We start from the raw sequence: 23,898 nt of genomic DNA, 5'->3' as shown, positions 1-23,898 counted from the left end.
ATGTACACCAGCTGAAATACAGATTGTCTCCATCCCAGAACTGTGAAAAGATCTGAGCATGTAACAGAAAATCTGGAAATGAAGATTTCTGTTAAAGATTTTTTAAATTAGAGGTTGCACAACACAACCAAATGAGTAGCAGGGGGTGGGAGATGGGATGGGATTCAGATATTAGCAGTAGAGAAGATATTAAGACACAGATGAATGAAAAACTGTACAAAGATGTGGTTTTAAATGAAAACTGGAATGTAGAGGCAAATAAGATTTCAAAAGGAGACCATGTGGTGTATTTGATTAAAGGAAATAACTTTATAGACAAGAAAAATGCAGCTTTTCTAATCTCCTTTGACTTCAGTTAAGTGATATAGTGCTGTCTTGGAAACTGGTTGGACTGAAGAAAGGGTTAGTACATGAATTAAGTGGTATGGAAGGTAAAAAGCAGCAAGGGACTAACGAGACAAAGATGGCATTAACAGTGTTGGAAGAGGACTACCAACCTGGAAGATACTAATGGAGTTCCTATGAGATCCACCTTGGGACCAGTTTTGATTTGTTTTTTCTTTTAATGCATTTAGCACCAAAAAAATAAAACCCAACAAAAAACTTCTTAACTGAGTGTATTAACTTTCTTAGGTCAAAGCTGGGAGATAGCAGAAGGTGAATGCCTTGGAGTTTATTATGGCAATTCTATTAGTTTGACTGGAAGGAAATGAAGTAGCATGAAACCTAGCTGGAATTGTGCTTATTATTTTTATTAGTATAGCGCCTGAAGACTTGCTGACAACTGAAGATGTGGTTGTTTTGGGTTCTGTACACAGCAGCTGTCTCCTCCAAGATGCCTGAAGCTGTATCTATACCATAAGAAATGGAGAGAGTCTTTGGGCCTGAGGCTAGCTGACTCTGTCTGGCTCATGTCCACCCACATCTTGGACTATCCCTCTCTGTGGAGTGTGGATGGAGGGACCCAAAACAGAGCCAAGAAGTGAACTAATAAGTGAGTGGTGTGAAAATGCCCACGGTTCAGTTCCTGCATTTATGCCCATACCCTTTTTTTAATAGCATAGCTGTATCATTAGAGACAACAAATAGCTTGAGACAGATGGGGATGGTAAGTAAACAAGCAGACAGTATCTGTTAGAGAAGATGGTGAACTCAGTACACTTACAGCCTCCCTTCTCCAGTTATCTCAATAATGACTACAAAGGACAGGCTTAAAATAGGAAAGAGAAAGTGACTCTGGTGACCTCTTTCATGCTAAAAAAGGAAAATTGGATATGCTAGTTGGTGAATTTCCCACGTTGGTAACCGAGAGTGGCACCATGGGGAATTGGAGGTGGAAATGGATTTTAAATGCTGAATAGGTTATGGATGCCTGAAAAGCCTTGTGCAGTATGGAGCAGCAGATGTGAAGAGAGCTAATGAAGGATGGTGAAGAGAGAAACTTGTGGTGTGCACCAAGCTAGGAAGGGGAATATTTTTGCAATATGTTGGGTAGATGTGAGCAGAGTGCGACAGTTTGTCAAAGCATGCTAAAGGGAGTTAGAGTAACCAAGGCACAAGAAAGGAAAACAGAAGTCTAAGAAACTGAACCTGTCACGGGCTTCCATTCATCCCAACCACAAGAAAATAAAATCCATCATTAGTCATTCGGTCCAGGAATGCGAGGAACTGCCAACACTTTCCACCTTCACACAGACATGCTCTAAACAGCAGTGCATATTGTAAAGCACAAAATGCATTTTGTACAGTTTTCCAGTTTCCTAACGCAAAGTTCTACCTGCAGCCTGTTTGTGTGATCTGGGAACAACTGATTTAAACTGTTTTTTTTCTTCACATTCAGTTGAAACTTGTCACAGTACCAGTATAGATGAGGAGGCAAACCAGGGCTGGAAGCACTTTCTGTAGCTAAAATAATTTAGTTCATTCTAAAACACAGTTTTGGCCAATGTAAAGTTGTTCCTATGCATAATTCTGGGCTGAAAGTGATTTAGGAGTTGAGATACAGAGAAACAAAATCCAAAATCTCTCTCTTTCACCTGTAACACAAGAATTATTTGAGATCCTGAAGGTGGACAGATCTATCTGAGGTTGAGTTCAACCAATATTTAGAACCTTGGGGCTGAACCTCACTGAGGGAATGTTTTGTCACTGAAGCTGAACTTAGAGATGCACTTTGCTTGGCTTTACTATCCTTTACAAAAGAAAACAAAACAAAAAAAATCATATCTCTTTTTGTTCCCTGTGAATCAAATAAATTGTGAGAGTTATATTTGCTTGCTTATTTGCTTAGGAAAAGATACGATAGAATTTAATTCTTTCCCAGCCATGGGGGAGGAGGGTTTCTGATAAATAGGAGGAGGATAAATGCCCAGCTTAGCAGAATGGATAAATCCTCTAATATAATCTGCAAATTTAGGCTGAGAAACACTCAGCAGATACTTAATGCTTGGTTCAGTGGAGGCAGGGAGCGTCTCTTCAGGTGTTAAAATGAACGTGTCATCCACTTAGCTATAAATCACAGCTATGGCATGTTCCCAGCAGATGTTACACGGCCATTCTGAGGTGCCCTGCTCTCCAGCACACAGAAGGGCAGTGTGACAACGGAGGCGTGGAGAGCGTGCAATGGACTGTAAGGGTCCTTCTGCCTTGGGGCATGGCTTGTAAGCAGCCAGCTGCACTGGAGCAAGGGAGAAAATATCTGGTCCTGTCCTCCAAATGAATGAGATACTGAGAGACTCAATGATTGAAGAATGGGATCCAGCAGGTGATTAGCTGGAGTTTCCTGCTGTGTGTGAGATGTGATAAGTGCAACGTGACTCAGAGGATGTCAACAGTAATACAAGTAACTATGGTAAAACTACATAGATATACAGTTTATTATTATAGCTGTATAGTCTTTCATAGTTTATTTCTGGTTTTTGTGGAATTAAAGAAGAAATTCAAAATTCACTAAAAACAAAACAAAACAGAAAAAAATGGCACCAAAATTTCCTGGAATGAAAACCGAACCAATGCTTTGCAATGCATTGAAAGTCCATTCCAGTGCAGCCTATTCCTCAACATCTTTATGAAGGTACAACAAAAGACAGCATATGTATGTTACAGACACTGTGTTTTTCCCAAGCAAGTTGTCCTTGCATTTCTCTGTATCCCTTGGCATTTCTGGGGGTACCTTTTTCAGTGCTTTGCCTGTCAGTGATATCATTTCACAGCTTGGAAAATCCTGAATGACTTTGCCAGAAACAATGATCTTTCAAGAGTAGAACGAACAAAAGACTTTTTTTTATCTCCAGCACTTTTAGAAAGCACAAATCACATGAATTACACTAACAATTTCCAATAAAACCATGGCCTGTTTCCCCCTAGACTAACAAAAGAATTTGAAGGAAGTCCGCTACACCCATTTAATCCTAATGGAGAAAAAAAAAGAGAGAAGATGAATGAGAGAGGTAGTCCAAGCACATTAGCAGGTGAAAGAACAACTTTGTTAAGAATGGGTCTGACCCAAAGCGGCAACAGGATGTTAGCTTTGGTTATTTTAAGAAAAGATTACAGAGAAAAGGGTGGGATTGAGGGTGGTGGCTTCAGATAAAAATTGGCTGTGAATGAGTTCAAAAAGCCTCATGTTGTACCACCACCCCCCACAGCTTTGTCCAAGTGCATTCCAAAATGTCCCTTTAGATTTGTAGTACAACTATGAACACGCATAATGCACACTTCTTTCCATTTTACTATGTGGCATCTCTTGTTTTTAGCATTACAGGGATAAAATTCGGCTGAGAAGACTGTAAAATTTAGTGTTTGATTCAAAGCTGACCTCTTGGCCTAGCTCTTGTTGCATCGCCTTTGTTTGATGTGTTTCCTTTTATTCCTGGGTCACTGAACTAATGCTAAATTCATCGATGCCCAAGCAGAGAAGAAAGCAATGGAATAAACCAGAAAGCACGAGAGTATCACTCTGGCCATGACAGGAAAGACAATCTTCTTAGTGACAGGGAAATATCCATTCATAATTATTTTTCAGTGATTTTATTTGTCAAGGCTTATTATTGTAAGGCTTGCTTACTTGGAAAGGAGCAAATCGCCCTCACAGCTAAGCAAGAGAAGGGAGAGACAGAAAGTTCATCAAGGTTCATTTGGCTTACAATGCATATTACAAACAGGTACCTTTTAAAACTGCTTTAAAAGCTCATCTTACCTGTCACTAGGACGCATCACTGAGCCTGCTGTTAATTAAAAACATCAGGGCAACTCACCTTACATCCCCAGGTGTGAATGGGAAGTCAGAGGGTGGAATTCTGCCCTTCAGCCCATGGACTCACCTGTAGCTGCAATGATCTTCTCTGCAACCCACTGTGGAGCCTAGGGGACAGAGGCTTCTGTCACAGGTGGAAAATACTTATCTAATGCCTACAGAGTGGCACTTGGCAGGACTGCCACCAGAGCATACCAAGAAAGGCATTTATGAGAGAACATTTACCAGGAAGATTCAGATGTCATGAGAACTGGGAGTCACCACCTGGAGTAATGATACCACAGCATTTTGTTTCTTTCAAAGACAGTGTCGATTCCAATACTTCTTTCTGGCACAGTTAACTCTAATTTGGAAAAAGGAAAATCCAGCCTTGCACACTGCTCTTGGAAAGCAGGGGAGCCCTGTTTCATCTTCTGAGCATAGAAAGTGGGTGCAGCTTCTGGATCCTCCTCTCTTGCTCTTATGTTTTACCTCCAGGACACAAACTGTACACAGCTTTGAAGGCTGCATGTCTTTTTCCTGGAGAGCAGCTCCTACTTTCTTTCTGTGGCACCATGCAGTGGTGTCTGCGTGTGTGTGCTCACGGAAGGGAACGAGTGCAGTTGTGCTGTAGCCATGAGGGTTTTCCACTCAGATGATGATCAGAGAGCACAGCCTGAGGTGATGCCTTGGCAAAACCAAAGCTGATGAAAATCCCATGCAGCTCTGGAGCCTCTCATATTTTTCCCTGATATCCATTCTTGCAGCTCAGTGTTTGTCTAGACAAATTCTGCAGGAAGTGTCCAACCGCTTAGTCACCTTATGTCTGTCCATCTCACTGCCTTTTGTACTGTGGCTTGGTAGTAGACAAGTCATAGAGTCACAGAATCATAGAATTACAGAATGGCTTGTGTTGGAAGAGACAGCAAAGATCATCTAGTTCCAAACCCCAGGCCTGTTAGGGTTGCCAACCACTGAATCAGGCACTAGATCAGGTTGTCCAGGATCCATTGAACCAGGCCTTGAACGCCTCCAGGGATGGGGCACCCACAGATTCTTGGGGCAGCCTGCTAAGTCCTTTATTGGTAATCATCTTCCCCTATTTTCACATGTGTAGGCCACATCTGTGCTCTTTTGTTAAACAGGACTGGGGCATGTCCCTACACACTGTACAGTGAGCAGCCATATTGTCTGCTTTTACATTAGAAATTAAGCTTGTCCAAGCCAGAAAATGCTTATGGAACAGAACCATTAATGTCCACACTAGCAAACTGCATTACTCTCCAACCCAGGGTAGAGGTATTTAAACAGAGACTGTTTACAGGTTTGTGCTAACACCTCTTGTATCTAAGATACAATAACACCTCTTGTATTTGCAGCAATGTTGGTATGAGTCAAAACTGTGCCATGGACCTTTAAATTATTTAGCAAGAGGACATTCAGAGAAGGGCAACAAAGCTGGTGAGGGGTCTGGAGCACAGGCCTTATGAGGAGTAGCTGAGGGAGCTGGGATTGTTCAGTCTGTAGAAGAGGAGGCTCAGGGGAGACCTTATCACTCTCTAAAGCTATCTGAAGGGAGGTTGTAGTGAGCTGGGGGTCAGCCTCTTTTCTCATGTAAGTAATGATTGGATGAGAGGGAATGGCCTCAAATTGCATTAAGGGAGATTCAGGTTAGATGTTAGGAAATACTACTTCTCTGAAAGAGTGGTCTGGTGTTGGAATGGGCTGCCAGGGAGGTGGTGGAGTCACCAAACCTGGAGGTGTATAAGGAACATCTAGACTTTGTGTTCAGGGACATGGTTTAGTGAGAACTATTGGTGATGGGTGGACAGTTGGACTGGATGATCTTGTAGTTCTTTTCCAACCTTGGTGGTTCTATGATTCTATGACCAAGTTTCATCACTGTTCCCCAGAACAATCAGCTCACAAGTATAGATGAGGCGAATACCACACTATTAGTGATGCCTGGCACTGTTTTGGCCCAGGGCAAATATCACATGCATAGGCATGCCATCATGGAAGGTGGTACGGGTAGGGACTGTTCTGTGCGTAGCTGAGACGCGATCATGTCTTTCTTGGGTGTGAGTCACCTGGTGTACTCTGGGTGGCTTCCTCAGAATGAGACAAGGAAGTTCAAGGAGGGCACTGCATGAAGTATCTTCTGTAAAGTGGATGATCAAGTCACGACTTTCCAGATTAGAAAGAAAGATCTATGGTAGAGATATGTGTGAGAAAGACATATAAAAATCAGCAGAGAAATAGCAGTCAGAGGTCCACTGTCTTTGTCAGCGCAGGAAGAGGAAAACTAGCAAGTAGCAGGTTCAAAGGAAACAAAACATTGTATTTGAAGCTATGTGTGGCAACATAGTGGAATTGTATCTCACAGGATGTTGTAAATGCTAACATTTTGCAAGGGATCAATGGAATGTGGAGAATGTAATGGAAATGAAGGATGTCAAGGATATTATATGTACTATATACAAAGATATCATTTCTGTCTCAGTTGGAATTGCTGGAGATAAAGAGTGTTCTAAGGAAATGTCTTAATGTGTTTGCTTTATCCTAGTTTCCTGACAAGTCTCAGGACAAGTCTCCTGACAACCCTCTGGACCAGCACATCAGTCTACATCAGATGTGTCCAACCTGCAGCCTGCAAGCTGCAAAGCTGCACACAGCCTGGGACAGCCAATAATGCAATCCCACAAGAACACAAACTTTTAACATTATTACATGATTTTTTAGTGACAACTTTAATCCAGGGCTGCATGGGGATGGTTGACCGCTTAGCATGGCAGGCAAGCTGAGACAGAAAACACATATAGGGGCCCACAGCCTTTCTGGGCTGACATTTGCACCCTGACCGACCTCCTGAGGAGCAGAGAGCTGCCCAGACCTTCAGCCGTGGGAAGATCTGGAATCTGGAAAGCACACGAGGGATTGAGGTAGGTGAGGGGTGGTGTGGATACAGGTGTGCCCAACTTGATTTTTCTGAGCAGCTGAACAGGCTGTGAGAGGAAGCTGCCAGGCTGAGAGGTATTCAGCAGTCTGAGAGATTGATGCCTGGTATGGTGTGGCGGTGTGGGCAGACAGACTGCCCTGTCTTGGGGCCCAGCCAGGGAAGGAAGATAAGCAGGCTTCCCACCTGACAGAGAGTAAACACGTGCAGGGTGAGGGAGGCTGAACCTTCGTCTCTGCATGGGGCAAAAGGAGAAGCCTTTGCCTTGCTCCTGAAGTCCCACTAACCAAGAGATTTCAAGCTCTGGTGTGGGAGAGAAAAGAAGGTATGGATAGAGGCTCAGAACCAGAAAGGAACGGACACATTAAAAAGGTCTAAATGCTTAAAAGAGGCAAAGGATCTTAGTAATTGGAGACCCTTTGCTGAGAGGTACTGAGGTGCCCATCTGCAGCCCGGATAACCTCTCTATAGAGGTTTGCTGACCTGCCAGGGACCTGCATTTGGGACATCACAAAGAGAATATTGGGTGTGATGAAGCCAGATTATTACAATCCTCTCCTGTTCTTTGAAGCTGGGTCACATGAGGCTGCAACCAGGAAATTACAAAATATCAAAAGAAGACTTATGTCTGTTGGGAAGATGTTGAAGAGATATGGAGCACAGGTAGTGTTCTCAGTCCTCCCAGTTGGAGACTGGGATACTGGCAGGACAGGGAGAACAGATCGGTTGAATGACTGTTTGCGTGGTGGTATCACACCAAAGACTATGGGTTCTATGATTTAGGTAGGACACACCTTCAACAAACCAGGAAAGCTGATGTGGGATTCAACACAACTGTCCAGGAGGGGCAAGACTACACTTGGCAGAAAGCTGGCTGGGTTCATCACCAGGGCTTTAAATGAGAGCTCTAAGGGAGGGGGTGTACTGCTGAGTGACAGAGAGCCAGGAAACAGTCACTTTAGGAAGCAGTGGGGGAAAACTACAGATTTGTTCCAGAGGTTTGTGGGAGGGCTCCGCTAGGAAAGTAATGCATTCAAAAGCCCAGCTGAAGTGCCTCTGTGCCAGTGCACACGATGTGGAAATAAGCAGGAGGAGCTGGAAACCATGGTGCACTTGGAAAACTGATCTTGTTGCTATCACATAAACAAGGTGGGATGATTCACATAAGTGGAATACCACCATTGAGGGCTATAAGGTTTTTGGAAGGGATAGGCAAGGTAGCAGGGGTGGGAGAATTGGCCTCTATATTAAAAAGTGGATAGACTGCGAGGAGCTCCCTCTGAGAAACAGTCAGGAACAGGAAGAGAGCCTGATGGGTTAACGTTAGGGACCGGATCAATAAAGGGCAGCTGCTGGTTGGGGTCTGCTACAGGCCATCTGATTAAAGGGAACCTTTTGACTAGGCTTTCTTGCTTCAGCTGCAAAAGGCATTGCTCTCATCCTGATGAGGGATTTCAGCTACCTAGATATCTTCTGAGAAAACCACACAATGAGCTACAAGCGATCCAGGAGACTCCTGGAGTACATCAATGATAACTTTCTGGTTCAGGTATTGGACAGACCGACAAGAGGTGAGGTGTTGCAGTGCAGAGGAGATCATTAAGGGATATCAAGATTGGAAACAGCTGCAGCGACCATGCCCTGGTTGAGTTCATGATCTTGAGGAATGTGGGCCTGGCAAATAGTGGAGTCAGGACCCTGAACTCAGGAGAGTGAACTTCAGTCTGTTTCTCATATTGCTGGATGAGATCCCCTTGGGAGGCTGTCCTTAAGAGACAAAGGAATGGAGAAAGGATGCCTTTCTGTGACAGCAAGCTCTCCATTGCTCAGAATAAGAAAGCAGGTCAAGGAGGAAGGAAACAAGCATGACTTGGCACAGATCTACTTGTAAAACTGAGGGAAAAGAAGGACGTGTACAGGCAGCAGAAACAAGGGCACGTCACCTGGGAAAAATACAGGGATGCTGCTGGACATACAGATATGGGATTAGGAAAGCCAAGGCACAGGTGGAACTGAACTTTGCAAGGAATATTAAAAACAACCAGAAGGAATTCTACAGGTACACTGGTCAGAAGAGGTAGGCCAGAGAGAGCATATCTCCTCGGATAAGTGAGGGAGAAGAACTGGCTACAACAGGTAAGGAAAAGGCTGAGGTATTCAATGTGTTCTTTGTCCCAGTCTTCACTGACAACAAGGACTCATACTTCTTACATCCCAGAACCTCCCATCCCTGAAACTTTTGGTGGGAACTGGGAGAGCAAACTCCCCCCACTACAAGGACAGAGGAAGTATGAGACTGCCTCACGAGACTGAGTCTGTACAAGCCTATGGGGCCAGACAACATTCATCCCAGGGTCCTAAGGGAGCTGGCTGATGTGGCTGAGCCACTCTCCATCATTTTTGAAAAGTTGTAGTGGTCATGCAAAGTCCCTGGGAACTGGAAAAAGGGAAATATCACTCCCTCTTATAAGAAAGGGAGGAAGAAGGACCCAGGGAACTACAAGCTCGTGGGCCTCACCTCCATGCCTGTGAAGATCATGAAAAAGATCCTCCTGGAAGAGATGTTAAGACACATGAGAGATGAGCAGGTGATCCAAGACAACTAGTATGGCTTCACCAAGGGAAGGTCATGCCTGACCAATATGGTGGCCTTCTCTGATGGAGTGATAGCATCGGAGGACAAAGGGAGGGCAACTGATGTCATCAGTAGACTTGTACAAGCCTTTGACATGGTCCCCTACCGCACCCTTATCTCTAAATTGAAGAGAGATGGATTTGATGGATGGACTATTTGGTGAATAAGGAATTGGTTGGAAAGTCACAGCTGGAGGGTTGTGGTTAATGGCTCTATGTCCAGATGTCCAATGGTTGGTGATGAGTCGTGTCCCCCAGAGATCTGTCTTGGAACTGGTACTCTTTAACATCTTTATCAATGACATAGATGGTTGGATCGAGTGCACCCTCAGTAAGTTTGCTGATGACACCAAGCTGAGTGGTGCATTTGATATGGCAGAAGGAAGGGATGACATCCAGAAGGACCTTGATAAACTAAAATGGTGGGTCCAATGAACCTAATGAGGTTCAACAAAATCAAGTGCAGAGTGTTGCACTAGGGTCAGGATGATCCCAGATATGTTTACAGATTGGGAGAAAAACTCATTGAGAGTCCTGTGCCCCCAGCACAGGAAAGGTGTTGAGCTTTTGGAGAGTGCCCAGAGGAGGGACACAAAAACGGTCAAAGGAGTGGAGTATCTCTCCTATGAAGATAGGCTGAAGGAGCTGATCTTGTCCAATCTGGAGAAGACTCTGGGGATGCCTCATTACAGCCTTCCAGTATTTAAAGGGAGATTATAAATAGGAGGGAAATCAACTTTCTATGTGGGTAGATAATGATAGGATAAGGAGAAATAGTTTCAAAGGGAGAGAAGATTTAGATTAGATGTCAGGGGAAGTTTTTCTCTGTGAGAGTGGTGAGGTGCTAGAACAGGTTGTCCAAAGCAGTCATGGATGACCCTATCCCTGGAGGTGTGTAAAGCCAGTTTGGATGGGGCCCTGGGCAACCTAACTGAGTACCTGATCTAAAGGTTGGTGATCATCTCCTTTCGGAGTTTTCCAGTGAACCTTTATCCTTGGAAAGGGTATTTATTACTGAATCATGACCAACACGTTTCTTGGGTGATCTGAAAACTGGTCAGTGGCAGCTATATCCTCTGCCTTACACAATACACCAGGTAAATAGAAGAAATAGTAAAATCTAGCAAAAGAAATTTGCAGAGTAAAGCTGCTAATTTCAAATATTATGCTTTGGTGATAGATGAAAGTATTGATGCTACAGATGTGGCTCAACTTGCTGCTTTCATTAGAGGTATTGATGATTAATATGTCGTTCAAGAAATAGGTTGTATTAACAGCACTTGAAACTTACTTAAGGCAAGCTGAAGTTATGGCAAATAATGTAATGCATTTTGATGTGTTGACTAAACACAGTCCTGTGAATAGGGAAAAATATGCAGCTGTGCTTTTTTTTTTTTTTTTTGCTAAAGGGATTTGAGAACAAGTCTCCAGATTTCCAAAAAAGTCATCAATTTTTTTGGTGTATTGCTGATTGGAAATGAAGTCACATAAATACATTACCTGTGAATTTTTAAATGGAATGTATCAAGTAGCAATCAGATATTCAACTCAGAGATAAATTTACCTGGTGTAGGGAACCTGCTTTGGCGGGGGGTTGGACTCGATGATCTCTGGAGGTCCCTTCCAACCCCTACAGTTCTGTGATTCTGTGATCATCATATCTCCATACTGGACTTCTGTGAGCCCTCTGTTAGCGGGGAGAGAGGTTCTTCCCTTCACCATCAGATCTTGCTCGTGTCACAGCTTCTTGGCAGTACGTGCATTTGTGAGCAACTGTTCTCAAGGATGAAGGGCAAGAAGAGTACAATGTCACCAACAACGTCTGCCCAGCTCCTCGAGAACTCACTGAGCATGGCAACCACTGCCGTCGGCCCTGTGGCTGATAGGCTGGTTTCACAAAAACAAGGTTGCATAGCCCACTCTTTCCATGCTTTTCTTGCTTTTTAAAAAGAACATTTTAATAAAAGATAACAGAAGCAACTGTAGCTTTGTTACCTTTATGCATTAATGATGTTATATATCTCATACGTGGCCCAAGACAAGCCTTCTCCACTCAGCGCGGCCCAGGCCAGCCAGAAGGGCGGCCGTGCACGGCCTGCAAGGATACCGCCCTGATCCCAGCACTTGTGCCCGCCCTGATGCCGGACAGCCCCACGAGCGCCCTCTCAGCGCTACGAGATCGACCCCGCCGAGGGACGGCAGCGTGGGAGGGCGAGGGCCGGGCCTCCCATTCATCGAGGGGCGGGGGCGGAGCCCGAGCCTGATCCGGAGCTGTAAAGCGCTGGTTCGGAGCGGGCTCCGCTATGGCTGTGCGGGCAGCGCGCCGCGCCGCCTCGACCGACGCGTGAGTCCGAGAGCGGCGTGGGGCCTGGGGTGAGTGAGAGTGTGGGGCCGGAGTGAGGCTGCCCCGGCGGCGGGTGGAGACGGGGCTTGGGCCGGGCGTGCGGGCTACGCACGGAATCCATTTTGCATGATGCAATACTGGGGGTCGAGAGCTGCGACGGGGGCTGCCCGGCTGCCCGCCTCCCTCGGAGCCCCCGAGTGGGGCTGCGGAGCTCACCGGCCACACGCGCGTGTCCCGGTTCGGCCCTGTGCCCTGCGTGCTCTGCTACGTGAGCGGTGCGGTGGGAACGTGCTGTGCCGTGCTGTGCCGTGCTGGGAGGTGAAGGCCTTGGTGCTGAGGAGAAGGGAAGCCAGCCGCTTGCCGGGTGGCCGTACCCTGCCCAGGATCGCTCCGCTGCTGTGTGTACCGCTGTGTGCTTTTGAGTTTCAGAAGAGGCTGAGAATTGACAGAAAATCCAGGTGTCTGTTCCTAGCGCGCCCTACGAGGTCCTGCTGTCTGTTGGTCTTCAGCCTGTGCTGGTGCTGGTTCTCATCTGCGGTTAGGAAAGGGGCTGGTTTCCATTTCATCTGTCAGCATTTCATAGGCAGCTGGCTTGGCTGACGGATTTCTTTTTTTTTGTCATAGAATGGCTTAGTTTGAAAAAGAGCTTACAGCCCACCCAGCCCCACCCCGCTGCCATGGGCAGGGATGCCTCCAGCAGCTCAGGCCACCCAGGGCCCCATCCAGCCTGGCCTTGAGTGCCTGTGGGGATGGGGCGCCCACAGCTCTCAGGGCAGCTATGCCAGGGCCTCACTGCCCTCTGAGTAAATAATTTCACCCTAACATCTCAACTAACTCTCTCCTCTTTTAGTTTATAACTATTCCCCACCGTCCTGTTGCTATTTGCTCATCTAAAATGTTGGTCTCCCTCCTATTTATAAGTTCCCATCAGTTACTGGAAGGCTGTGGTGAGATCTCCTTGGAGCTTCTCTTCTGCAAAGCTAAACGTGCCCATTTCTCCCTCCCTAGAACCTTTTCGTAGTAGAGGTGCTCCAGCCCTCTGATCATTACTGTGGCCTTCCTCTGGACCCATTCCAAGAGCCCCATGAATTCTTCTCTTGCAACAAATGTCTGAATGTGTGTGGTGCAAAGGGTAGAGTAAAAGGAAAAGAAAAAAAAACCAACAAACTAAAAAACAACATGGGAAGGTTTTCATATGCAACGAAAGTCAGAAAGAAGGTTTAGGACTTCTCAAGAGTGTTAGTTCTAGACCAGTGTGTAATTATCATTGGCATTGTGCAGACTGAGGACAAGAATAATGTTGCAGCTCTGAAGAGTTCACAGGCTGTGAGTGTGAACAGAAGGTGATAGTGTTGTTGCTGCCTTATAAGTTAAGGTTCTCTTGGCCACCAGCTTTGTCACCTGCAAGTGGCACATACGGTCACTTACAGACATTAGCTTCTGACCCAAGGAGCAATGCTGTGGAGATGTCTGCCGTCATGGGAGCCTCTGTCACCTCTGATCTGGGGGGGGCTTGTGGGGATGATGTGTTCACACCTGTAGGTGCTGTGGGACAGCTCTGCCTCAAAATTATTCTTCAGTGACTATTGACTGTCTCTGCCATTGAGGGAGAGGCTTGGGCCTCCTCCGTGCTGGTTTCCCATGGGCAAGATGCTGCGTGCAGAAACAGTAAAGCAAAATGGGTGAATCCTGCTCTGACAGCAGTTGCGTGTTTGAGCCCTGCAATAGTGAAGCTTCCAGTCTTTAGCTCTCACCATGTGTCTGCATTGTGAAATGTCTGGCACGTGGCTACTCGCACACACACCCAGCTTCCCAGCAGCATTAGTGTGTTCAACACCTGCGTCTGACTTGGGGAGAGCAGGCAGAAACTTTCCATTTTTGCCAGATACTCTGTGAACTTTCTTTGTCTTCAGCAGTCTGTCTTTTAGTCAGGATTTGTATAAAATACAAAATGAGAAGGAACTGTAATAGCATGGGCTGCATAGCTGCAAATGCTGACTGTGATGCAAAGAAGCCCTCTGATTGCTACACCCTTCAGAACTTGCTTTGCATGTGAGTATCTTGTATTTTGAATGATCTGAAGGGGGCAGACCTTCTACTGTGCACCACTGCTTGAGTGCCTTAAGGTTCCAAAAGCAAGGTTCCAAAGGAAACAGGTTCCAAAGCAAACCTGTTTCCTGAGCAGGATGACTACTGGGTGTTCAGTCCTTGATTCATACTGTTCCACTGGGGTGTATTTGAGCCTGGCTGCTTGTAAACTTGTGTCTATCAGTGAGATGTTCAGAAGGCACTCCTGGTTTTGTGTGGGCTGTAAAGGAAGCTGACACTGGCCAGGCTTCTAATTGAAAGTAATTCAGCTGTGAATGTGGGACAGAATGTGTTACTACATGTTTGCGTTGTACTCTTTAGTCCACACATTACTCTTTCTCTAATCTAGCCAGGTTTTGGCGTTATCAGCTCTGAGCTGTGTTTTTGTTGAAACCTTTGCCACTCCCTCTTTTTTCTTTTCCATCTTCCTGTGCCAATCTATAACACGTTTCAGGTGGGACTCCCCTCAGTATGGTGCTGCACCTAAGCTCTGTGGCTCTGCTTTAAGTTATATGATGCGTGAAGGCTGATATGTGGCAATCCAGCTGGTGCTGGGTGCAGCTGGTGAGTCTGGCTGGTGCAGGGAGTGAGGGCAAAAAGGAGTGGTGTTCATTATTTCCTCTCAGATGGGGAAGAAGTACAGTGCAGGTGAATTAGGGCAGAGGTCATGTTACAGTTACTGCTTCTATAACATTTTGTTCACTCTAGATAGATAGATAACTATCACGTTCCTCAATCTTGGTCAATTAATGAAAATTCAGCAGCCTCTCAGAACTGTCACTTCCAGTTGCATCCAAGCTTTCAGGAAGCAGAAAACGCCACCTTTTTTTCTCTTGGCCCATATCTGGGATGTCTGATGCTGAGTTGCATTCATTTTGGGGCAGGAGAAAGAAAGAGTGATTTGCTGCTGCTCTGTGGATGCTAGCTTAGCCTTGGTGGAAGTGTATTGCCAAACTATGGTGTTGCCAATGGAGAAGACTGGGATATGGTAGAGCTGCTTTCCCTCTCCTGGAGGATGAGCTGAAATGTCCTGCTGACTTAAACAGGTGCATGGGAAGCTGGTTGTACCGAGCAGCAGAACAGAGAGGCTGGGTGGTGCAGAGACCTAGGCTGGTGTTTCTGCACAGAGTCAACTGGGGGCAATTCAAGTAAATACCAGCCCAGCTGAGTAACCCACTGTGATGAAGGTAGCATTTGTCTGGCCAGATGCTGTCACTTACATCCAAGGTTGCCAACCTCATCTCCCTGTACGGTACATCTGGAGAAGTGAGTATTTCTGTGGCATGATTCATCTCAGCCCAAATGAATTGCGACCTGAAAGTTGCTTTCCACTGACTGTAAAAGGATTAGCTGCCATGCAAATGTCAGCACAGTAAATGCCTGAATGTTTATCTCATTGAGGAATCCGAGAATATCAGAAGTTCAACGATGCTGGGAAGAGCTGTGGCTGTTTACATTATGGGTGAGTTTCTCCTGGTATTTGAACACTCCCATTTTAGAGCTGTTGCTGCAATATCGTTGCCTACTTAGACCTACAGAAAAGACGTACCTGAATATCTTGGTCAAGCAGCCGGTGGATGTCAACATCTACACCCTGGTTAGCCACTGAGTGCAAGATTCTCCCCTGTTCCTTGTGGTTCCTGGATGTTTGGGAGCACCAGTGATTGGCATTTGGGACTTTCACGTTCCCACTGCCCATGGTGGCTTGCAGAAACCAAGGGACCCCTCTAGGCCCAAGCCAGCTTGTTTCTGGCATGTCAGGATGGATGGCTTGCCTTGAGCCCACCAGAGTGGTTGGCTGGGAATCCCATGAGCAGTGTCTTATACAGATTGCCTTGTTTCAAAGTTTCCAAAATGAAATACTGTGAGATTTTTGGCTGTAGGTACATTTAGGAGTTTTCAGTCCTTCACTCACTTGGAAAACAATTCAGAAAACTGAATTTTCACATTTTTGCAGTTTTGGAAATTGTGGTAACTGCTATGGGAAAAAATGCACTACTAATTTCTTAGCCAAGCTACGTTCCTCGTTATGTTTTCCTGTCAATTAATTGCTAGCCTTATTTACTGAGAAAGCTATGCTATTCTGGAAATGTAGTGACTATTTAGTAGTCATTTCCTTTTAAAAGCCTCCACATGGAGGTTCTTAAAAATGAAAAAATAAAAAATTGAACAATGAGCTTTTTATTTAGCTGGGTTTGTCCCTGGTGCTGATTCATGCAGGCTGGTTAAAATCCCTTGTACCAGATCATTTATTTATCCCTGGAAACTGCACTGTCAAATGAGAACATATTCTCAAAACTGAATAGCGGTGTGTGCTCTGACCCATATTATTCCTGGCTGTATGCAAGCTTAACTGTCTGATGTTGCCAGGCATTTTAATAGAGGTGAGAAGGGCTGAGTTACAGGCTAGGTGCACATCAGCTCTGCTGTGTTTGCACCTGCTGAGAAGCCCTTTGCCTTTGCTGGCACCTTTGCTGGCTGTTCATGGGCATTCCGGTGGCAAAGATGACTGCCACTCAGTTTTTCACCTGATTTCCCCACCCAAATTTAGCTGATTTCCCCACCAAATGTAGTTGTGCAGTGCAAAGATGCTGTACTGTCTTATGTTCACTTGTGCTGACCACAGGTGCAGTAAGCAGGACCTTCTAGGCTCTGTGATCTGCTGGAAGAGAGAGAAGAAAGGAGCAAAATGTTGTGATGCTGTGAGCATGGAGAAGAGGCTACAGCAATGGCTTAGGGTGGAGGTGCCACAAGTTGGAAGGGAAACCAGTGGGTATTTGAACTCCCCTTGGGATTTGGGAATGAGCTTCGGTGAGATTTATCTCTGATGAATGTCACAGATTAGGACGGGCATTTTGCCTCTAGTATTTGTTCAGTTCAGGAAAGTTCCAACACAAGCAGTAAAAATATGATAGGCAATTGGAGAAAAGCAGAAGCAAAATATTTGTGCCTTGCTCTGAAGGGCTGGATCAAGGATCATGCAATCCTGACATCCAAAGCTCTGTTCGGAAAACTCTCTTAGTTCTGAGAAGCACCGTTGTTATTTCCTTCCAAGAACAATGATTCCTTATTTTTGCTTCTGATGTCTCTAGATTCAAATTCTTGTCTTGAGGAGCTGTTGGAGCTGGAATTTCCATAGCTGCCTTTTAATGTAAGCCATGTGAAGGCTTCCCATCTCACCTCAGGTGGCATATACTTACACCCAGAGGTGCCTGTCTCTGCCTTTTGATTACAGGGGGTTGTGAGATGGTACCCTAACCCAAACACCTGCTTGGGGCTGGCTGACGTTAGTTGGGATAGCAGTCCCTCATAATCTGGATGGCATATGAAGAAATGCAAGGATACTCCCAAGTTGAAGCCACACTGTGTTGCTCTGGTTGCTCCAGTGAAACCTGCACAGGTGTTAGAGATGCTGTCTTCTTAGAAGGCAGTATTTGGAGAGCAGAGCAGCATGGTGCAGAGCACCAACAAACACCCAGCAACATCTCTTTGTTTGTCTTTTCCTTTGGGAGGAAAATGTTAATCGTTATTTGTTTCATAGTTATTTTGTTTTAAAATGACCTATATTTTTTTCCAGGTCCCAGTGTAATGGAACTAAGCAGAATATTTATGGCCAGCAGTTCCTTTCCTTCCTGTTGTCATTTCAAGAGCCTGGCAGCTGCAGCAAACTTTTATTATAGTTCAAAGCTTCTGGTTTGAGATGTGATGTGTAGGATTGGCGAGACGTGGCACCGTACGTGCTAGAAGCAGTTCATTGAAATGTATAATGCAACACCTCTCAGACTGTCATATTTAGGCCTCTCTGCATAACCCCCATCTCTGTAAACATAATTAAGAGTGATTTCCTTTGATGTCAGAGTGATAATATGAAAAAATATAATGAGCTTTTGAAAGTGTAGTAGCAGACTGCTGATAAGTCGCTTTTTTCACAATGAGAGGAAGTGCATATTTACTCCAGACAATATCCTTTCCCTGATAGGGACGCAATTATTTTTAAGGATAGGCATACAACTTCCTTCAATAGAGCTGTAAGTGACTTTACTTATCACTGTTGCTGCCTTTCATGGTGGTGGGGGAAGAGATCCAAAATTTTTGTTTTGGGAGTCTGTTGGGGATACACAAATTTGGGTACAAGAGGGGGTTTCCATCTCAGGGATTGAGAAGCAGGTTTTGAGGCAGGCTTCTGTATGAGAAGCTGGTGGGGAAGGGAGATGCAGATGGCAACTACAATCAAATAAGAATGTAAGCCAGATTTCAGTGTACAAACCGATCAGCTGCCAGGCTGGTGGAATGGAATGGAAAATGTATGGCAAATCTTTTTTGCTCTTTGGTGTTAATCTCCTCTCCAAATGGCCTTGGTTCCAGTTGAACCAGGACAAACTCCCCTTGTGGAAAAGTGCAGATTGTAAGAGCTGGCTGACCGCAGTCCAAATTGCAGCTCAAAGAGGGTGATACCAACTGCAGGATGCTGCTGCCTTTCTGCGTGATCACCTGGGAGCTGGCTGCACTGTTCTGCAGCAGCCTCATATCTAAGCCAAATCTGCCAATATTCTCTGTATCTGATCTGCTGGCAGGCACTGGGTCTTGCAGCAAACCTCAGAGGGCCGAGGAGGCTCAGTCTATCAGGGCCTGCCCTTCTGCTGCATATTAAACCATGGAGATGCAGCCATGGAAGGAAAATGTTGACTTTGCTTTTTTTTTTTTTTTTCCCTGCAGCAGAGCCCTCAGGGAGCAGGGGAAAGCTAAGCAGCAAGCTTAAAAAAAAATGTTTAACAAAAGCAAACAAACTTTACATCTACCTTGCTGTGAAACAGCATTCTGTATCAGTGTTGTACCTCCTATCTGATAAGATTTATAAAAGTGGAATATATCAAACGTATAGAAACTGCTATCTCCATGTGAAAACAACAGCAGTTTGACTGGTCTGATTGCAGGGCCATCAACATCATGCTTGTATTGCTTGGACTGCTCTGTACTTACTTTGGGTTTGAATACCATGAATGCAGTTTTCAGGGATGTTTGGTTGTAAATCCATAACATTCAGGAGGTGTGAAGTCTGCAGTGGGATTATTTGCAAATCCCTTTGGAAACAATTTCTTCCCCCCACAGCCAAAGCAGTAATCTCACCTCATATGCCTTTTTTTTATTGATCAGGTGCTCCTGTCCCAGTGAATACTTCATTTTACTGGCCCTTGCAATGCAAGGGATTGAAGGACTGCAGAGCTGGGCAGTTTTGGGTCAAATCTTGGAAGAAAAATGAGCGAGTGGTGAAACACTGGAGTTTAACAGCAAGCAGGCAAGTACATGGGCAAGGCTGCCATGGCAACTACTCATAGTGTTTGCAGAAAAGGCCAAGCTGTATGCCATTCCTAACCACCCGTCTACTTTTAGCAGCCCTCTCCCCTCCTGATGGCTGGGAATATTGTAGAGAGCAGCTGCATGGGGAGGGGAGGAAGGCAGGGAGCTGATGCAACTTGAATAGCGTGTTGCAAGCATGGGAGCCAGCACAGAAGCAGCCTTCAGCATGCTGGGGAGTCAGTGTGCCAGAGGAGGAGTGTGTGGCTGCTGCCTGGTCGCAGGGAGGAACAGCTGGAGGAGAGATGGTCAAGAGCTTGGAGGCGAATTTGGGGTCTGTCACCTTGGGGCTGTCCCAGAGGTGTCCCAGCCTTGTGCTTTACCTCCTCTGCTCCATCTCTGGAATCTCTGGACTGCCCAGATCTCATGTTGTTACAGTTAAGACACAGCAGAACACGAGTGGATCCTGTCTGCCTAGCAGCTCTGCTCTCTGCCCAGCAGAGTAACTGCCCTGCCCAGCACAATTCCCATCCCTAAACAACGGTTCCTGGTGAGGCATGTGTCATTAACTGACAGGGACTGGGGCGTTGCCATATTACGGTTATACTGGAAATGTGGTCACACCTTTGGTGCTCAGCAGCCTCCTTCCTGCCTGAGCGTGGAGGTTTGTTTGCTGCACCTCAGGGAGAGGAAGGGGATAACAGCACTGTGGCAGCCCCAGCACTGATGGTCTTTGAGGACTGAAGGGGCTGCTGCTCTATTGTGCTTTGAGCTGCCTTGTCCTCCAGGGTACTCTGCTCCTCATGCTGTGCCAAGTTGTGTAGTTCTGGCTCCTTCAGCTCTGGGTGATCCAGGTCTGGTTATGGGGAATTACTGATTCCATCAGGTTGTAGTACTCTCCCGCCTTTAATTACAAAGGGAGCTGCTATGACATGCATCAGGGCATCATCTTTCAGGGGAAGTTCTTTCTGGAGCACTCACTCTGATGGGAAGCTGTATGTTTACAGGCAGTCGTTGAAAGCCACTCCTCAAACTGCAGCCATGCAGCAGCACCTGCAGTCTCTTGGCTGGTACGCAGCCACACAAATCTGCTGATGAGTGTGTAAAATGCTTGTTTGTGCCTGCAGTGACTGATGTGTGGAGCTTGAAAGGGGCTGATCCCTTCCCAGCCCTTGAATTAGGAAAGGAATGCAGGAATACTGGGTCTAGAAAGCAAACATTTTTGTTCATTGCACAGTAATTTTCTTTAAGGTGCAGTGTAAAGCGTATTCACAAGGAACACTTTATTATTAGATGCATAGTCATAGAAGTCCCCTTGAAAGGTTGTAATGTGTACTGGAATGCAGCAGTCCTAATGAGAAGTTCACTTTATTCAGAAAAAGGACGTTTGCAATTCTGCTATGTCAAGTCACTATCCAGCAGCCACATCAAGGCTGACAGCTCTGAGTTGGAGGCCATTCCCAGGGGCTTACCATACACAGACGTCCAAGTCATTGAGGGGGAAAAAAAAAAACCAAAACAAAAACCTCTTGGATTAATGAGAACATATTCCAATTTCTTTATTTACATTACACGAGCCCTGTGGAATAGCAGACTTCATGGGATAATTTGACATTTGCAGACACAGTTACTCAGGGGTAGCAAAAACTTTTTCAGCAGGAGAGGTTTTTTGTTTTTTTTTTTTTCAGACTGGAGTAATCTTGGTAAGTGGGAGCCTCAGGGCTCTGCCATGTGTGATTTCTGCTCTCCTTCCTCCAGTGCAAGCTGAGCTCTCTCCCATGTGCTAGCAGCAAGGTGCAGTGTTTCTGCAGAGCTAGAAAGCTTTGTTTTAATTGCAAAGCACGAGTTGAACCACCCTTTTTATGGGGTGTAGAAGTAAGCCCTACCCCTGCCATAACCTGTAAAGACTTTGCTGCGGGGTGTTTCAGGTGCTTGCTGTGGGATGTAGCTCTCTCATTCCTGTCCTTTTCCAGGTTGGGGTGTGTGTATGGCCATTTTGGTACCAGAATTTTTACAGCCTTCAATTCTTGCCAACAGGAACAATTCCTCCAAAATTTATTATGAAGCATTTCCTCTAATCAGAGTTCTTCAAGTGCTTTCACCTTTTCAACAGAAATGCACTGCCCCTGCTTTTCCAGCAGGGAAAATGATTCCTTTGCTTTGAGTCAGTACCTGTAACGGGGGAAGCTTTTAACTGAGATGGCAACATGATGATAGAATCTCTGAGTTTGGAAAAGACTTCCAACATCCATCCAGTCCTTCCAACATCCAGTCCAACTGTCCACCTACCACCACTGTTTCCCCACTAAACCATGTCCCACAGGACAACCTATAAATGTTTCTTGAATACTTTTGTAGTTGGTGACTCCACCACCTCTGTGGGCAGCCCATTCCAGCTCCTAACTGTTCTTTTGGAGAAGGGATTTTTCGTAACATCCAACCTGAATTCCCCTGATGCAACTTGAGGCTATTTTCACTTTTCACTCTAGTTATCTGGGAGAAGAGGCTGACTCCCACCTCGCTGCAGCCTCCTTTCAGACAGTTGCAGAGAGCGATCAGGTCTCCCCTGAACTTCCTCTTCTCCAGCCTGAACAATCTCAGATCCTGTAGCTTCTCACTATCAGACTTGTGCTCCATTTCCTTCACAGCTTTGTTGCCCTTCTCTGGACACACTCTAGGGCCTCAGTGTCTTTCTTGTGATGGGCCCAAAACTGAACACAGTATTTGAGGTGCAGCCTCACCGGAGCTGTGTACAAGGGGATGATGAGCTGCACTGGTGATGAGATGCACTGGGGATATGCCTGGTGGGGAAAAAGCTGGCCTACAGATCATCAGCATGATAGTGGTGGCCAAACTCTGAAGACATCTGCCCAGGCTACTGTGCTGCTGTGGCTGGGATGCCCTCTGGGAAGCGGAATGGGGTCAGTGCTATACAATAGCTGTTGCTATTGTATGGCAGAATCAATGAATCTTTGGTCAGCCTCTTGTCTACACCTGAAAATCCCTGCCCAGCTATGCCATTCCTGATGAAACTAAACATTTGGGGAAGCCTCTTTGTCCATCTCACTGTAGTGTGCCCCACTTGCAGGATGCTGCTTGTTCTGCATCAGTGTTGGGATTCTTTGTTTCCCCACTTCTATTTCAATAACAAACCAACTTCTGTCTTGATCTAGCTTCCTTCCTTATCTCTTCATGGGCATTTCCCACTCACTTCCAAGGACTGTCTAAAGGCCGTGCCTGAAGCTTTCTGAATGGCGTGGTCAGACACTGGCTAAGCAAAGCTCAGTCTCCGTTCTGTTTGGGTTTAAGAAGGCATAAGCTTGCTTATTCAGTATTGTTTCCCAGCACGTAATGTTTTCCTGCTTGTTGTCAAGGCTGAACCCCTGGCAGATTGCAGGCACTTTGTCACTCAGTCAGTCCCTGGCAATCTGTTTCATGTTCTCACTTGGTGAGTCTCATTATCAGTGGAGATCCCCTCAGGTTTTATGACAAATGGAGGGAGTTAGATCAAGCCATTTTCTTGTGGGATGTAATTTGAAGCCACGCTGAGGAACTGTTTGAGGAGACAAGTTGAGCTGGTGGGAGATTTTTCAATTAAATGGCTTTCATCAGAAAATGATTCGCATAATGAGTGATGCCCTTTATCAGTGGGGCACCTCCAGAACTTTTGGATGCACAGGGGCTGCAGGCAGTGAACACAGGGCAGTCCTTCTCCCAGAGCTTACTGTGCTCGGGCTGGGCTCTTCCAAACTGCTTGAGGAACCACTCTGGCTCACTCTGAGGTATGGGCTGAAAAGGCAGAGGGCACCCAAGGCATCTCCAGTCTTCCTTCACCTCAAGTGCTGGCCATGGCTGCTTGCTGCCCCATCACTTATAGCCTCAGCTCAGTGTGAGGCTGGAAATCAAAGCAGTGAACTGTGACTGGGCAGAACAACAAACAGGAGGTGCTGATTTTTGAATGGGAATATAAGGAATTGGGTTTGTTTCAGTGTTCCTATTTGCAGCAGTTACCCACGTGGTTGTTCTGAAACAGCTGTAGGAGTGAAACGTGGTAGTCTGGGGGTAGGAGTACATGGTATCAAGGCTTAGCCTTGCCAATGTAAGCATATTATCTAGCTGTGCCCAAGTCTGTAACGCAGGATCTCTATCTAGATTAAGAGGAATTTCTCTAACTTGTTCTTGAAATGCTTGCCTGGTGGAGACTGCTTCTTCCTCGTATCCTATCCCAGTGCTTCATTGTGCCCACAGCTGGAAAGCTATCATACTTCCCCACTGCAAATTAAGCTTGATGGATGATGCATTTCTGCAATAGCCAAAGAGGAGAATATTCACATCTATCCAACCTTT

At 45.8% G+C, this 23,898-nt stretch overlaps 1 protein-coding gene across 4 annotated transcripts in view; it reads left to right on the top strand.

The window, feature by feature from the left end:
* The window catches only part of SLC7A1 (solute carrier family 7 member 1), a 61,227-nt gene that overhangs the window by 5,520 nt on the left and 31,809 nt on the right, over positions 1–23,898 (top strand). Inside the window, exons 1-2 of one of the 4 annotated variants that reach the window (XM_042867320.1) lie at positions 6,940–7,176; positions 19,411–19,552. The exons of 1 other annotated variant lie outside the window; for it this stretch is intronic. The gene's annotated coding sequence lies outside the window, so the exon portion shown is untranslated. Of the gene's footprint in view, positions 1–6,939; positions 7,177–12,100; positions 12,198–19,410; positions 19,553–23,898 lie in introns of those variants that run through there. 2 more of the 4 variants (XM_042867319.1, XM_042867322.1) reach the window with 2 other exon arrangements.

This window comes from Lagopus leucura, unplaced genomic scaffold, assembly GCF_019238085.1.
Source record: "Lagopus leucura isolate 7727_CA_CO unplaced genomic scaffold, USGS_WTPT01 Super-Scaffold_100001, whole genome shotgun sequence".
Taxonomy (NCBI): Eukaryota; Metazoa; Chordata; class Aves; order Galliformes; family Phasianidae; genus Lagopus; species Lagopus leucura.
The sequence above is the reverse complement of the archived record's forward strand: the minus strand, read 5'-3'. Positions and strand labels throughout refer to the sequence as shown.